At 38.7% G+C, this 16,711-nt stretch overlaps 1 protein-coding gene and 1 long non-coding RNA gene across 4 annotated transcripts in view; one reads left to right on the plus strand and one right to left on the minus strand.

The window, feature by feature from the left end:
* The window catches only part of ADAMTS19 (ADAM metallopeptidase with thrombospondin type 1 motif 19), a 217,564-nt gene that overhangs the window by 100,208 nt on the left and 100,645 nt on the right, over positions 1 to 16,711 (minus strand). The window lies entirely within an intron of this gene.
* On the plus strand, positions 7,231 to 10,692 carry LOC144586990 (uncharacterized). The gene is made up of 2 exons (XR_013542107.1): positions 7,231 to 7,376; positions 7,527 to 10,692. It is a non-coding gene; the product is annotated as an uncharacterized LOC144586990 (long non-coding RNA).

Raw genomic sequence — 16,711 nt, forward strand, 5'->3', positions numbered from 1 at the left:
TCCACATATGTCATCAGAAGATATTTCATAAAGGGGCTCTCTCCTTGTATGGTACTGAGGAGAGGACAGTGATCCCAATGAGTCATAGGGGTAGTAATAGGCATACTGTCTTCTTTTTTTTTTTATTCTTTTCAATGGAGGTAGAACTATGGGGAATGGAATGTAGGGTTAGGGAGGGAGGTATGGATAAAGAAAGGTTAAATTTCCAGAGAGTGAGATAGTACATTTACATCAACTTGTACAATTATACTACAAAGAGAGATAAAAAGAAAAACATCAGATTTTCCCAGTATTACTATAGTTACTAATCTATCTACTCCATAATTGGACCTTCACATTCTTCCTTAGTCTATGCTTTCCAAACTTTCTTTCAAGTCTAATTATAAAATTATTCCCTATTTTGAGTCCCTTTTAAAGATAATCTTCATCTATTACTTCAGGCCGTGTTTAGTTTTAGGCCTTCTTCCTTTCTGTTGAAGTTCTGTTTATGTTTATGGATTTCAATGGCTTCCCTGTGCAGTCTAACATACAGATTGCTGGTGTTGTCCAGTACTTCAGTATCTTGAAATAGAATTTCATGTCCAGCTTGTTTTAGGGCATGTTCAGCTACTGCTGATTTTTCCGGTTGTTTTAGTCTGCAGCGTCTCTCATGTTCTTTGATTCTGGTGTGGATGCTTCGTTTTGTGGTTCCAATATATACCTGGCCACAACCGCAAGGTATCTGGTATATTCCTGCAGTGGTGAGGGGGTCCCTTCTGTCCTTTGCTGACCGTAACATTTGTTGTATTTTTGTGGTGGGCTTGAATACTATTTGTAGGGTCCGTGACCCCTTTGATGTATGGCAGAAATACTTTATTTGTGGGTGGCTGTTTTTCTTCTTCAGTTTGGATTTGTTTTCTTGGTTTGATGGCTCTTGTGATTTCATTTTTGGAGTAGCCATTTGCCTGTTGGACCCAATTCAGATGGTTGAGTTCAGTGCTGAGAAACTGAGCTTCACTAAACACGACCTGGCTTCCAATTCTGAAAAATACAGCCTGCAAAAGGTCAACGAACTCTACCCAGCCACAAGGGCCAGGGAACCAGGGGTCATTGCACAAAAAAGACCAGCTAATGACACCCATCAATCACAGTGACAGATAATCTCCCCCCCCCCTTTATCACAACAAAAACATGCTGATCACCCTATCTCCTGAAAAAAGACAAAAGCTGTTCCCACAGCTATAAATACTCAACTATCCAACAAACAGCAACAGAGCATGGACAGAGTTCCTACTCCAGTCCTCTGAAGATGCCGGCCACAGAAACTGGTGAAACGTTAGGAAGAACAACCTTCAGAACACCACCAAAGAGCTCGAAAAACCCACAACAACCATTAGATACCAGCCATGAAAGCCTTTGCAAATATATTTCCCACACTATTTAAAAATATTTTGTGCCTTTGAAAAAAACTTCGTTGGCATTGTGTACCATCAGTAAAACATATATCATCTATAAAACACCTTATCTACATTTTCTTTAACAGTTATTGATTTTTGAACATTAATAGTCTTCTACCATTTTATACCCATTTTATCCTACAGTCTTTAACCACTTCATCTTTCACTTTCATATTTTATTCATTTAGTCCATCTTTATTGTTGAGGTTTTCTTTCCTCCTCCTGGATCCTCTTGTTTTTATAGTGCACTTTCCTTTAGAGTTTCTCGCTTGCTCTTCTGCTTTAGTCAAGCTTCTTTCTGCCTCTGATCCTGATGATCCACTTGATTTGTCCTCTTCTAATTTCTCATCTGCTTTATTCTCTTCTTTTCTGCCCTGTCACTTGTCCTTTGTTTTCATAAAACTTTCTGCCTTCATTTTTGGGTTAATATAATAATTCTGCTCCTGGAATTCAAAAAGGTCAACTTCAGGCACCAACCACTTATACATAATTGAGGGATGTCAAATCCACATATTGTCTCCTTTTCTGTCTTATTTGCCATGGAATATGTTTCAATATCTTAATTTCTTTATATTTTGTATTAGGTTCCTTGCCTTGTATATTTCTTAAGACTTTATCTCAAAAGATCTTTCTCATAAATTTAACATGATTTTCTCTGGGGAAATTTTTTCCCCTGCTGTATGCTGTATTAATTCTTTGTGTTGTGTTTATAGTTTGTTGAACATCCTCTAGTCGCATCTCCATGAGCAATGCTAAATAAGTAGTAGTCACTTGCACTGTATCTTCTTTTTGTTCTGGTAGGTTCTGGAATCTAAATATGTCATTGGCTCTTTCCATTTGTAGATTTAATGGAGTAATTTCATCTTGCTCGCTTTCCTGTTTTAGTTCTTCCATATCTGTATTCATGATCACCAGTCTTTCTTCTGATTTTTTTTTTGATGTCTCAACTGTTCTGGCTACTTCTTTTTTATTTTGATTTTTAATATCAGTCATTTGCATCCCTAAGTCTTTCGTTTGTACACATAGTTGAACCATCCCTCCCTTGTAATTGGTGTAGCCATGTAGATAGCATCTCTTGAATACTCTGTTGCCAGTCCTTAAATGACTCTTGCCCCAATAACCCACTGAGATTTTGTTCTTGTGCTGGTGAACCTCTTTGAGTTCTCTCTTTTCCACATTTTGTCACCATATTGATTTTTCCCCTTCTTCTTAAATTAAGTAAAAAAGGAATGTTGTTTAAGTCTTCTGTCAGCAGATATCACTGCAACCTTAATTTTTCCCCCTTCTCCCTTTTTCTCCTTGCTCCTCTTCTTCTCCACGATCTACACTGGGGGGGAGTCGCTTCTACCGTGACAGCAAGATTTTTTTTAAAAAGGTAAAGTCCATTTTGCTGATTCTTTATATCTATTTTCTGTATAGTTATTTGGTTCCATGGAGATTTTCCTTACATGAACACATATTTTAATTTGCTCAGTCACTGGTTGAAATATTTCCAACAGCCTTTTGCACTCTCTCACTCTCTGCTTGTAGTGTTCCCAGCTCTTTGCCAAGATGGCTTTCTCCTCGGTTCATGCACTCAGATGCGACTTCGGAGGGGGAACCAGACTTTGCCAATTCCATTTCCCTCCTTTTGTCATCTCTGCTGCTTCAGACACCGCTTCTCCTAGTGGCATCCTTTCCCCCCTGGTTTATGGGGGGTGGATACCTGTTCAGTATCAGGAGCATGCCTGAAACCCAACTGGCTCTCACCTCAACAAAACTGCACCTCCTGATCGTGTTTAAACTCGGTATAGAACCTGGGATCAAGTTGCCAGTGTCGGTAAGATTGATCTTGGTATCACTTAGGTTGAGGCTTGTAATAAGTTGGAGGCTCATAAAGAGTAATTTGCTTAGGGCAGCAGTATTGAGCTTGAGCATCATGCAATGCCAATAATAATAATAATAATAATAATAATAATAATAATAATAATAATAATAATAATAATAATAATAATAATAATAATTTATTGTCATTGTAAGTATATACACATACAACAAAATTCACAGACACCCAGAGACCAGACACATGCACACACATAAAATTCCCAAACACTCCCCACCCACTAAAAGTCCCCCACTAAAAATACAAACATCTATACCGCAGGCCAAGTAACACAGTCCAACTAATTATTCACTACTGGTGGTCTTTAAGCTCATTATTAATTGCTTATGTTAACCCCAATGTTGGGGGAGCTTATACATGCTCGACATCAGGTCAGCTGGTCTCTGGTGCATTATGCATTTTCCGAGCTCGTTTGCGAGGTGGTACTGGATCAGCTAAAGTGGAGATTGAATCTGAGTCTGGGGCAGAGACAGAGCAACCCATAGACTTGGGGCTCAAGTATGCCGATTGGGTGATTGCTGAGACCTCAGCTAAGGTATTTCCCCATTCAGGCAATTGACTGCAGACAGAGGATGGTGGTTGGCCTGATGGTGGGAGATTAGATTTATCCTCTCCCAAAGGAGAGTCAAGCCTGGCGGTCATTTGGTACAGTACGGACAGTGTAAGAGCATAGTTGAACCATAGTTGGGTGCAGATTGAGAAGTATGCTTAGATTTACTGGTAGGTGAGTCCTGAGATGAATTTTTCTTCTTTTTATTTTTTATTTATTATTATTTATAAAATCCATCCCTGCTTACTTAACATCATGAAACCTGGGTTCAGGTTATAATCATTTGTTAATACAACTACAATACATAGCAGGCTTTTAATTTATACAACGTGCTTCTAGATTTTTTCTTATTTACTATTAGGTACATATATTGCTATCATCAAAATCTTTTTTTAGTTTATTGTTATTTCTACCATTAAGATTCTCCCTTCTTCATCAGAATATAAAGCTACCCCTCTTTTCTTTTGTTCTACAGCTGAGTAGTGGAGTTTCCCAATCTTCGGGTAAATAAAATATTTGTAATGCTGCTTTTTAATGTGCGTTTCTTGAATTATATATTGATTATATCTGTTTTAGTTTTTTATAGTTTTGAAAAGACATGATTCCTTTTTCTTGGCGCATTCAGGCCGTTGATGTTCACTGAGAAGATCCCAATTTCGTTCTCCATCTTGTTTACTTATATTTAGGTTTTGTTGCCCTGGTATTCCTTTTTTCTCTTTGTATTTTGTTCAAATCTTCTCCAATATCCTTTTTCTGACTCTTTTCTTCACTTAGTTCACTCTCCTCTTCTGGTGTTTTCTCCCTCTGTTTTCTACTTTCTTCTTCATTTATATCTTGCCCCTGTGCTTCTTCTTCGAAGAAGGTTATATGTTTTTCAAGGAATTATCTTGCTTTATATATGGATTCAAGCCTAAATCTTCTTGAGTTCCAGTTGATCAGGATCCCTTCAGGTACCAGCCATCTAAAATTCACTCCTTTCCTATTCAGTTTGGTAGTAAAAAATTGATATTGTTTCCTCACCTCTCTTATTCTCCAAGGTATCTGTTTCAATACCACAGTTTCCTTTTGTCTGTATTGTATTGGGTCTTCACTAGTCCTGTGCAATACTTCATCTCTTGTCGATCTTTTCATAAACTTTATGTGTACTTCACGTGGTATTCTATTCTTTTTTGCATAACTTGAATTTAATGTTTATTTATTTATTTATTTCATTTCATTTCTATCCCGCCTATCTGGTCATGTTCGACCACTCTAGGCGGCTTACAATTTGACAACAATAAATTTTATAAAAACATTACAAATAAACAAAAATAAAGATCAAAAAATATAAGAAGAAAAAAGATCGTCAGGGATTAGCTGTTGGGAAAGCCTGCCTATACATAAGTGTTTTTAGTTGTTTCTTAAAAATGCCCAGCGAGGGAGCCGCGCGAACCTCAGGAGGTAAGTTGTTCCATAGGCGAGGAGCCACCACCGAGAAGGCCCGTTTTCTGGTCTTCTCATTCCGGGCCTCTCTCGGCATCCGGCTCCTCAGCCTCACCTCCTGGCTCGCATGGGTGACACGGGTAGATCTTGGTGGGAGAAGAATTTAATATATATACTGTAGTTGATCCATCTCATTTTCCAACTCTTCTTTTCCAGTTTCCAGTGCCTCTGCCAAAATGGTTGCCATCAATTCTGGTAAGTCCTCCTGTTTGTCTTCTGGTATGTTTTGGAATCTAAGAATTTTGAGGCTCTTTCCATCTCCATTACTGCAACTGAATCTGTTAGATTTTTGTTAGCCTGAACCAGTTTGGGTTTTCTTTTTCCAATTCATCCAATCTCTTTTCTGTTTGATCCATGTTGTTTTCCAATTTTTCAATTCTTTGTTGGTTCTTTGTGGTGTTTTGCTCGATATCTTGGAGTTACATATTCATCATGCAGATCTGTTTGTAGATTTTACCCAGTTTTTCTTCCAGTTTCTGTTGATTAAGTTTGGCTTCTTCATGGTTTCTTCTTGATTCTTCTTGATTCTTCTTTGTCTTCTCTTTGTGCAATACATCTGTATCTTGAATCTTCTGGAGCACTGCTTGTAGATCTTTCTGAATTTTTTCTTGAAATAGCATTGTATCAATAAATCTTTGCTATACTAGATTGGGAGCCCCAGATGAAGGTGCTGAAGCTGTTTTTTGGCACTTTTAGAAAGATTTGGTAGGCTCATCATGAGTAGTTTCCCCCAAATTATCCAATCAGTCCCCCAGAGTTGCTGACCTGCTACACTGCCTTCTCCACCTTTTAGTTATTCAATTATAGTCAGTATATCAATAATACCTTATGATCAATAGTCATCAATAGTACCTTGTCATCACAGCTCTATATTCAGTTTATAAGTTCACTAATACAAAACAGGGGCCACTTCCAGAGCTATCTAGTATTTCTGTCTAGGCAGACTAGTAGTTTTACAATTTAATATAACAGAGTTTCAAAGGTTATTTCCACTCTTTGCTAGCTGGGGTGGCATTCAATCCATTCTATTCTCAACACAGGGTTAAGGTCAATTATATATAACTAGTCCAAGAGGGAACTCCCAAAAAAGAAAAGAAGAAGAAGAGGGGAGAGAAAAGGAATAAATAAGTAGATAAATAAAAATAAAAAATCAGTGTTTGAAAGTTTTGGCTGTCGTAAGGTCACTGCTAGAAATATCTGCTGTTCTATAATTCCATGATTATTCCAAAACACAATTCCAAAAAAAGAGAAAGAAAATAAAAAGAAAATAAAAGGAGTGATATTTAAAGGTTTTGCTGTTGGTTCAGTTCTTGAAATTTTTCCAATTCAGTTCAGTCTAAATTCACACAATGTATCCAAATTTGCCCAGATGGTCTAGAGCAGGGGTCTCAAACATGCAGCCCGGGGACCATTTGTGGCCCCCTAGATGATAGTTTGTGGCCCTCGCCTTGCCTGCCCCCCCAAAGTGCCCACAGATCCTCTGCTGTCAAGAGTAAAAAAAAAGCCTTGCCTCGCTCGCCGGCTCTCTCCCAAGACAGCACCTCTTGCACCCTCCATCCGGAACTGCAGCCTGCCAGCCAGCACACCTGTCGGCCAAGGAAACTCCTGGGTGGCTTCCTTGGGCTGTTGCTCCACTTGGTGGAAAATCTGATGCGGCCCAGCCTCACTCAGACTTTGTCTCTAGCGGCCCCCACGTAAACTGAGTTTAAAACCCCTGGTCTAGAGTCTTTAATTGTAAATCTAGCTTGATCACATACCGTCAAGTTTGTTATTTACAATCCTTGGGCCAGCTAAAACTTTTAAAGCCTGGTTGTCTTTTTGGAAGCTACAGTTTTGATTAACTACAGACAATTACAGACAATTAAGTCTTGGATTGTAAATAACTTTTTCTTCTTTTTAGATGGCTTAGAGTAGTCGGATGCTGAGGCCAGTTTCAAAGTCGATCCTGACTTCAATGTTGATCCTGAAGGTTTGGACTTGGAGGTCAACTTCAATTTGGATTTGGCCAGTGCCGGTCCTGATGGAGGTGAGGTAGATTGAAGGAGCTGGGCTGTGGGATGGAGGGATTGGTATGGTGTCCATAGCAGATGGTTGAGGTTGGAGAGAGTGATCCCAAAGGAAGGATGAGCAACGCTGTTGTTTACATTTAAGTGCCTGTTTTGTGAGTCTTTTGCAGGCCAGACATGAAGAAGACTGGTGGGATTCCCCAAGGCAGAAGAGGCATGTATTGTGTCCATCAGAGAGGGGGATCTTGCTGGGGCAAGTGTTGCACCATTTGAAAGGCCCTGTCTGGACCATAAAATGACAGGAAGGGGGAGGGGGCCAGGCTGGGGGGAAAAGAGGGATGATATGTCATTCTAACTCTCCTACTCTTTTTGCCCGTAGTGAACTCGTGAAGAGACAAAGAAAGAAGGTGGATGGAGCTCTGCTCACTGAGAGATGAAACCTCAGTGGCGGCAAAAAGGAATTGAGGCAATCGCCATGATAGGTGGACCGCATGTACAGGGGGCGGTCCTGGCGAATGCATGCTAAAGCTCTAGAATATTCCAGAAACCTCTGTACAAGTGCAGAATAACCCTACAGTGTGCATTCACAGAGACCACGAAGAAGAAGTAGCAGTGACAAGGCACATGAACCAATGTAACAGAATAATGTAACCATGAAAGCCAATGTGCTCACATACTGTTCTTCAAAAATCTCCCAAGTCTTCCCTTTCCATCTTCACAAAGACAACATTGAAAAAAAAAATATTACACAATTCATTCAAGAAGCCAAAGAAAATGTCACAAAATCTGTATGTGTTTGCAAATTTCCCAAAATTCTTCATTAGGTCATATGGAAAGCAAATTAGCAGTGGGGAGTTTCCTGATAGGTAAAAAACAGAACTAAAGAGGGTTTCAGTTTTTATATTAACAGAATTCAGTCTTATTTTAGGTTGTGTGCATTTAAAATCAAGAGCAGACAAATTGAGTAGTTCGCCTAGTAACTGGAAGGAACATATACTCAGAAAAAAAGAGCCTCATAACCTGGATTTTACACATTTGTATACTTTTAAAAAACTGTATGTTTGTTTATGCCAGTGGTCTTGAAAAATCCTCAATACAGGGTGGATAAAAATCAATGTTCTTTTTAAAGAATTTATTTAAATTACGATTTACATAAAAATTAAACAAATAATCAAAAAATCATTTTTTTGAAATTTAATTCATGACTTAAATCAAATCCAAATTGCCTCAATATTGCAGTTGGTGTAGTGCAAAGTTATGTCTGTGTAAATTCATACTATGTGCTGGATTGTGCAACTGATTATCCAACAAACTGTACAGCTGTTCCTGGAGAACTGTTTACTGGATATTTCTTCCTTTTATACATGCAACCATTTTCACAATTTCAAGTTACAAAGGCATAACTATGCAACAGGTATTTGGCCTATGACTGTAGACAGAGTCACTCAAGTCAGCTCTCCCACCAGCTTTTTTTTTTACCAAGTGGCCTAATGAAGAGACTTCTAGAGAATTTGAAGTGCTAGAGAATTTGCACACTGTTTCCCAACATTGAGTTCAAATATTACAATACATATCTTGCATTTAATACGTTTCAGTGATTCATTGGCAGATCTGGGTTTCTGCCAGAAACCTTCACAGAAATTAAATCCATTATCATTTCATAAAAAATACAGTGGGATAACCAATGGCATATATCAGTGATGGCGAACCTATGGCACATGTGCCACAGCTGGCACGCAGAGCCCTCTCTGTGGGCACATGAGCCATAAGTCACCATTGAGAAATATTTACCCATCCTCCGATCCCAGATTTTGGCACTCCCCTCTGCTGGTGGTGGTCCAGTGTAGGGGTGCAATGGTGGCCATTACTGGTCTAGCCTGACAGGGGATTGGAGGACTGGTAAGTATTTCTCTGTTAATACCTCCCCTAGAAAAAAAACACAAGCATTTAACCCTTGCAGTGCAAGGGCAGCTGTTGTTTTTCTAAACTAAAACCTCAGTATTCAGGTTTAATTGCAGTGTTGGCGCTTTGAAAAAAATAAGTTGGTTTTGTGTCGACACTTTGGGCACTCTGGCTCAAAAAGGTTCACCATCACTGGCATATATTTTCCACATTAAACAACTGCTCTGTTTTTAGAAAAGAGGATTTGCTCCACTCCATACCCATTCAGAAATGTCAATCTATTTAAGCTTTGGGTAAAATGCATAATCCCAAATAACCTCCAGAAGAAAGGAATGGTAAACCACTTGGTACATACAACACCCTGGAAATAGTTGCCATCAGTTGGAATTTTCTTGAGTTCTATACAATTGCTGTTGTTTTGCCATGCTCAGCCAGAGGGCATACCCTCTGTCAAATCTGACATAATCTATAACTTGCAACTGGCAAGTATGCAGTAGTGAAAGAGCCTTTCTGTACAACTTTGTACAAAGTCTCTTGCTATTACTTCACACATTCTTTTGCTCAGCTTTGGCATGAAAATAGATTCTAACGCTAAAATCTGTTGAATTATAGCTCTCATATGTTCACTGTCAGAATCTGTAGCCATATGCAGAAACACCATAGAATATATTTAAGGATAACTGTAAGAGCAATAGGCAATAAGGGATTATGAATGTTCATGAGTTCATCAGTACCATGCTCCATTAACCATGCGCTACCAGCTGTGGAGATGGGATTTCTATGCTTATAAAATTGCACACCACAAACATTTATTATGAACTAAAATATATTTAGAAATACATATTCATACATGAAATGTGTTTTGAAATGCATATATTAAAACAAAATATATTAAATGCTTTTCGTAATATAGATTTTTATGAGGATTTCTTTTAAACTGCAGAGTAATGCTAAAGAAGGAACAAAAAGTAAACACACAAAAGTATGTTATGGCTCAGGAACACAGTAATCCATACATTTCTTTTTATTGCATTCACTTTCAAGTTAAGTTCTTTCCTTCAAGGCGCTCTGTGAAACACACCATCCACACTATCACTACCTTGATAGTCTTCACAATAACATCTCTTAACTTACATTGAGAGGTACTAGCTCGTCTAGCTAGTTACTGACAGATATTTCACTGCTGAATGATCCCAATTCTCCCTATCATGCCTCTTTCTCACCCATTCAGAATCTATTACTGAGCAAAAGGTGGAGAAGGAGAAATTTAGAAAACTCAGAAGCTAAAAGGTACTCTACATGTCCTATGTTTCCACAAAGGAAGAAAGCAATCCCTCAATTTTTAAGTACCTTCAGGAGAACAGAATCACAAGTCCCAAAGTGATCTGCTGGGCAGATTCCACTTCAAAACAGTTGTTAGGAATATAAAGAAAATGAAAATAACTTGCTATATCTCTCATCCTTGAAAAAAAAAGAGTCTCAACACACTGAGCTACCCTGCTGAAAAAACTGTCAACTGATGCAAAAATTGTCATTTCTTCATGGCAAGGCTTCCTCAGCATAATTTAATAACAAATATTGTGCTTTTAATGGAGGTTCCACCTACTTCTACTTGAGTAGGTAGTGTAGACAACGTATTAAGCAGGGTTCTCACTGAAGACTTAATGACAAAACAATACTTTACAAAACTTAAAGCTACTCCAAGTTTTCCTTTGGGAAGCCAATACTAAGGAGATTTACTGAAACCTATATACTTCCACACCCATCTACCTAGACCTGAGATGCAGAACTTTATTTTTGTCTCAAAGGCTGAATTGGATGTGGGTCAGCATACAGAATGGGAACCTCATAGCTGGCATGCGCACCCTCAACATGGCTGCCCAACTCACTCTCCCCTTCCACACAGATACAGAGAATGTGCTTCCATTTCCACTCTTTTCTCCCAAATTTTTCCTTCCTACACAGCAAGTGGACTTTAATAGCCTATGTGCAGTAAGTGGGGAACATGTATTTTGAAAGAAGGTTGCTGTGTTAGAGAGGAGGAGATCCGTTCTCCAGTTCGCAACAATGTCTCATGCAGAGGGAAATTATTACAGTGGTGCCCTGCAAGACGATGTTAATTTGTTCCGTGAAAATCACTGTTTTGCAAAAACATCGTCTTGTGAAATGCAGTTCCCCATTGGAATGCATTTAATGTGTTCCAATGGGGGGGGGGGGAAATCATCGTCATTTTGCGAAAATTGCCCATAGGAAAACCGTTTTATGAAGCACGGATCAGCTGTCAAAAACGCTGTCTTGCGAAAAACAGTCCCGAAAACACCCATTTTGTGAGTTGCAGACCTAGCTGTCAAAATCATCATCTTGCAAAAAATGGTCCCGAAAAAAAAACGTCTTGTGAAGCACGGAACCAAACATTGTCCAGCGAAAATTGCCTATAGGAAACACCTTTTTGTGAAGCGCTATAGTGATCGCAAAAACTCATCGTCTAGCGAATAAAGTTTTGTGAGGTAATCGTCTAGCGGGGCACCACTGTATTTATGAAAAGAATTAAAAAAACTCAATTGCAGAAATAGAGAATTAATAAGCCACCAATATTCAGTGTAAAGAAAACACAACAGGGAACATCACCTATTTTAGATGAGAGAATAAAGAAATTTCAGTGAAAGAGGATGAGGGAGGGCAGGAGAATGCAAAGAGAGGAATGAAACCCTGCCAATAATGCAGAAAATTTGAGTTTATAGGGTGCAGAGTGTTGTCCCAAAAAGGAAATATGCTTTTTAAAAGGTGCTTCCAATGTGCATTAAAAGTGAAAATACTATTAAAAAACTATAGCTGGGGAGATAGATTACATGATAGTAGCACTTGTTTGGAACAAAGTTACTGATAAGATAACAAGGCAGATGTAGATCATTTAGTTTCGTGCAACTTTTTGCAAGAAAGAGCAATGATACACTGAAGTAATGTGAACAAACAGCAAGAGAAAAAAAATGAAGTGCATTTTTAAATGCTGTTTGTGTTGTGTTTTACCTATAATGTTAATTAACATTCCCTCAGACTGTTGCAGGAGAAATGTAGGGAACAACAACAGCCACACTTTGTGGCCTTCATAGATCTTACAAAGGCCTTTGATTTGGTTAGCAGGGACAGCCTTTTTAAAATACTTGCCAAGATTGAATGCCCACATCAACTCCTTAACATCATCAGGTCCTTTCATGAGGATATGAAGGGCACTGTAGTTTTTGATGGCTCACCATCAGATCCCTTTGACATCCGAAGTGGAGTGTAACAGGGTTGTATCCTCACACTGACTCTGTTTGGGATGTTTTTTGCTGTCATGCTGAAGCACACTTTTGGAACTGCAACAGAAGGTGTCTATCTATGGACTAGATCAGATGGAAATCTGTTTAATCTCTAGATTGAGAGCGAAGACCAACGTCCAGCTGAAATGCATGCAGGACTTCCTCTTCGCTGATGAAGCAGCTGTTGTTGCCCATTCTGCTGAAGACCTCCAACAACTTATGAATCATTTTAGTAAGGCCTGCCAAGATTTTGGATTAACAATCAGCTTGAAGAAAACATAAGTCATGGGCCAGGGCATGGACTCACCTCCCTCTATTATCATCTCTACACAAGAATTGGAGGTTGTCCATAATTCCGTGTACCTTGACTCAACGATCTCTGACACTCTCTCTCTAGTTGTCAAGCTGGATAAACACTGTGTGAAGAGTTAAGAGACACTTGCCCAGCAGGCTAAAGCAAAGAGGCAGTCCCAAAACCAGCCAAAATCAGGGAGCTGGACAGGGGACAGATCTTATTTGTCTTCAGTGTGGAAGAGATTGTCACTCTTGAATTGGCCTTCTCAGCCACACTAGACACTGTTCCAAGACAGAGCACGTTACCATAGTCTCTCAAGACTGAAGGATGCCTACACATAATTAACAAAGAAATGTTGCAAAACAGATTTGGCAACCTGTGTTCATCAAATGAGAACAACAATATATTGCATAATGGAAGCTTTTACAGAATTTTGTAAAAGAAGAAAAGGATGACTGTTACTTTAAGCTATTTTTTTAATGACAAGCAAGTAGAGAACAGAAAAAGGGGTGCCATTTCTTTTATGAGACTTTAGCCACAAATCTGCAAGAAGTAATTGTTGTGAAAAGCGGTAAAGTTATATGTTATCCTGTAAAACCTTCTATTGACATTAAAATGACCAATACCCCAGGCACCTATAGCAGATCACTGTGGTTCTGAGGTTATTCTTGACCTTAACAGGATTTTTCATAACTATATGACATTTGAATTTAAGCATTTCTGCCCACATATTTTTCTCATAACTGTGAGATAATCTTTGTTTTTGTTTTTTTTTTAAAGATTTGCTATTTTTAAATATGGAACCTAGAAATAATGTAAATTAAACTTGTAATAACAGGCAAGTTTTGGCACTGCCTGAAGGCAAGAGGAGAAGGGGACGACAGAGGATGAGATGGTTGGACAGTGTCATCGAAGCGCCCAATATGAATTTGACACAACTTGGGGAGGCAGTGGAGGATAGGAGGGCCTGGCGTGCTCTGGTCCATGGGGGTCACGAAGAGTCGGACACGACTAAACAACGACGACGAGAATTATTGCAACAATGAAGACACTAATAATGAGACACCTAGATGCATTTGGAAATGCTTGTCACTGATTGTCTGGTTTCATTATGGGATTAATCCTTTACTGGGACAATGTCAACTATGACAAATCACAGGCTTCTGTTCTTTGCCTAGGAAGTCTGTAAGGAGTCAGGCATCCTTATCAGGTTCTAATAACCCCATTTCTCATTCAGAAGGAGATATTTCAGTTTACAAATTAACAAAGGATATGCAGAATCAGTTATATAAAAACAATGGACAACAACATAAACAACACTCACATCTAAAGCATTACAGAAAACCTCCTCTACCTCAGTCTGTACCATGACAAGTTTAACAGTTCTAGTTTGCAGTCTAGCCAAATCAAATCCAGGAGCACTCACAATTTGCAAATAGAAAAATTTCAAACAGGCAACCACCCATCTTCTCTTTACCTTTAATTCTACCGCATTCACTATTATATTCACTCATTTCAAGTCAATTCCCTTCCCTTTTCCTTCTGTGTCACATTTGACTGTTTTTCACTCTCAATGCTTTGTATCTGGTGTTCTTCATTAAAAAACATACAGGCAATACACACATATTTATTCTCCCACTACATGGATTGCTGCTTATTACAGATCACCTAACAGGTAAGAAATCTGTGGGATGCTTCAAACATTTAAAGTTTTTCGCACTTACTATTTTGGTAGAAATTACAATTATAGAATCTAGATGCAAACAAGGTATCAAAGAAATCAGAATTTTATTACTTTATTTCTTATTAAACAAAATTGACCTTGTACTTGCAACCCACATCAAACAGCAGTTACTGAATGTAGATCAGCCAGCTGCCAGTTGAGAAGTAGTTTCAAGTCTTGTCCTTTGTTATTAATTTCATGTGTTAAGAAACAAAAACTGACTTAAGTGAGCAGCTGCTCCTGCTTAGCCATCACAGCATTAGGTAAAAGAAAGATTTTCTTTAAATATACATATATGTTCTCTGCATCTCCCTGTAGTTTATTAACACAGCTGGAATAGTTCCAAGGTTAAATCCATGAGGGTGGGGGAGTGAACAATTGATCTCCTGTAACAGTTAAACTTTCACCAGTCAATCCAACAGATTTTCTACAAAACAGCAATTTGACACACTTTCCCCCTGAAATATCTTTGCCTGAAATCAGCAGCAGTGTTCTACTGATCTATCTTAACATTTGTCTTTTAAACATTTGATAAGTTATCTTGGGTCCCTTTAGTGAGACAAAAGCATAATATAAATTAAAGGAATGAAGCAATCAATGAAATGAATGAATAAAATTGAATTCCAGTAACACTTCTGAAATATTAAAGTTCAATAATAAGTTTCTTTGTAAAGGACACAGAAAATGTGTGCACAGGATGTGGCAGCTTGAGCTGCATCTCAGTTACTGACACAAGCAGAGATTTGTTTGATTAGGAAACTGTAGAGTGCAAATTTGATATCAAACAGACAATAGTCTCCCAGTACAACAAGTTGGCATGATATAGTCATGATCAAATGAAATGGGGGCAATTTTAAGATCTGCTTATCACTCTGCAACTGACACCAATGGGATCTTCATGAAAAGGAGATAAGCATAAACATTTTCTACCATACATTTTGGAGGAATTATTTTCAGAAGCACTCATATGATATCAAATAAAAGAAGGGCCAGACAAACGTCTGAGTAGAGATGGGATGTTTGTATTCGTATCCCTGGGAATATAAATATGAATATTGGCACCACAGGTGCCGAGGAAACTCAGTCCTCCCCCTAGAACCGGCTGGTCCATTTACTGCTCAGTGTGCCATCACCATCTGCATCACACCAGCTGCAGAAGTAACCCAACTGGTGCTTCTCCCTGCAGAGCTGACCACTCCAGCAAGGAGGCAGCATGACAAGTCTCTTAGCTCAGCTGCTGAACAGTCGGCTGTGCAGGGAGGCAGGGAAGGGCCAGCTGGGCTATTTCCACAATTGGTCTGACATAAACTATGATGGCTGTGTGCGTCACATGGCAAGCAGTAAGTGGATCAGTCAATTCTGGGGGGAGGATCTGGTTTCCTCAGTCACCTCTGGTGCCTGGGATACAAATATGAATATCCCATCTCTACTTCTGAGTAAGATATTAGAGTAACTTATGATACCATAATTTCCCACTTGTTCTTGGTATTATAATATATATATTATATATAATATAATATATAAGCATTTTTCTTAAACCCCCTTTTTAGCTGACACCATATTTTATAGCAAACTGCTGGGATGTCCTATTTCTTTCTCCCTATAATTGTATGCAAATCTCCCTATAAATTGCAAGATGCTTTGTTTCTCCATATTTATTTGCCTTCTATCTAATCCTAGTAATTTATTCAATTTTTGAATGCAACTTTTCACTTCTAGAAAAAGCACAGGTTTTGAATTAGAATAAAAACAGCCTGAGCTTTTAAAGGCATCTAGGCCAGAGACCATCACCACATCCCATGGCAAGGAATTCCACAGACTAACAACACACTGGGTAAAGAAACATTTTCTTTTGTCTGTTCTCACTTTCCAAACACTCAGTTTGAGTGGATGTCCCCTGGTTCTGGTATTGCGTGACAGGGAAAAGAGCTTCCTTCTATCCACGTTATCTAACCCCCTGCATAATTTTATACGCCTCAGCATGTCCCCCCAGGCACTTTTTCTCTAGACTAAAGAGCCCCAAATGCTATAGCCTTTCCTCATAAGGGAGGTACCCCAGCCCAGTCATTTTACTTGCTCTCTTTTCTAATTCCACAACTTTTTTTTTGAGGTGCGACAACCAGAATTGTACGCAAT

The sequence above is a fragment of the Pogona vitticeps genome, chromosome 2 (assembly GCF_051106095.1).
Source record: "Pogona vitticeps strain Pit_001003342236 chromosome 2, PviZW2.1, whole genome shotgun sequence".
Taxonomy (NCBI): domain Eukaryota; kingdom Metazoa; phylum Chordata; class Lepidosauria; order Squamata; family Agamidae; genus Pogona; species Pogona vitticeps.